At 32.6% G+C, this 1,057-nt stretch overlaps 1 protein-coding gene across 2 annotated transcripts in view; it reads right to left on the reverse strand.

Moving 5' to 3' along the window:
- The window catches only part of dpp3 (dipeptidyl-peptidase 3), a 16,180-nt gene that overhangs the window by 11,731 nt on the left and 3,392 nt on the right, over positions 1 to 1,057 (reverse strand). The window lies entirely within an intron of this gene.

The following is a 1,057-nucleotide window of genomic DNA, read 5'->3' on the forward strand; positions in this document are numbered from 1 at the left end:
AAATAAGCACGTGGATGGGATAAACCAGACATTTTACATTTATTATTTAAAGTTTTACAGCTATAATAAAGGTTTTTAAAAAAAAAAAAAAAAAAAGCTACATTACTTCAAATAAATGCAATGCAATATATAGTCATGATAAATTTCCCTGCCCTTGCAACCTAATTATGTAAGATGAGATCTGTGTGTATCTAAGGAACAGGATTAGGGCCACTGAGAAGAAAAAAAAAAAAGTAAAACTGATTTTAAAATTTTATTTCAGTACAATATGAGGAAAAAAAACTCAGAATTCTGGCTTTTTTTTTCAGAATTCTGACAGCTAACAAACATGTTAGCATCAAGCCGTAGCCATATGTGTTTTAAAGAACAAACTAGCTCTCTTGTTTTAATCACCTTCTGTCCTTACATTAATTAAATAGCATCTTTGTGTTAAATAGCATCATGTAAAAAGTCACCTAATTCTGTAACTTTTCATCAATGTGTTACTAGCCTTCACAAACAACTCACATCTTTGTAAGTGAAGCTGAGTGCTCCACATTTCTTCCTTCATGGTGCCCATCTACATTAAAATCCCAAATTCTGAGANACCTTTTCTTCTCTCATTTCATTATGCCACTTCTTTACATTATTTTTTTATTCTTGCTATGGACCTGGTGCCCAGGATCCTACATGAAGTCTGAATACAAAATTAAATCTCACAAGGAGAACACATTATGAATAACGGGAAGTACCAGAAAAACAAGAACAGAAATTGACAAGCTGACATTTTACAAGCAACTCCAAAAGAGTTGGATAGCTGTGCAGCAAAACAAGGACCATCAGCCAAAGGAAGCTGCTTGCTTATGGAAGAGATTTAAGTTCACGTGTTGTAACTGATTTGCGACTCTTTGAAAAGTAAATGTCTTGTAAAATCACAATATATTCTCCAGCAGAAGCTGATGTGGGGAGTAAAAATTATTATTGGCAAAAAAAAAAAAAACAGAAATAAACTAAAAGCACACAAAAACAAACAAATCTCATAAGTTATTCACACTGTTATAGTGAAATAAGCACGTGG

Source organism: Cyprinodon variegatus, unplaced genomic scaffold (genome assembly GCF_000732505.1).
Source record: "Cyprinodon variegatus isolate N-32 unplaced genomic scaffold, C_variegatus-1.0 Scaffold94, whole genome shotgun sequence".
NCBI classification, from domain to species: Eukaryota; Metazoa; Chordata; class Actinopteri; order Cyprinodontiformes; family Cyprinodontidae; genus Cyprinodon; species Cyprinodon variegatus.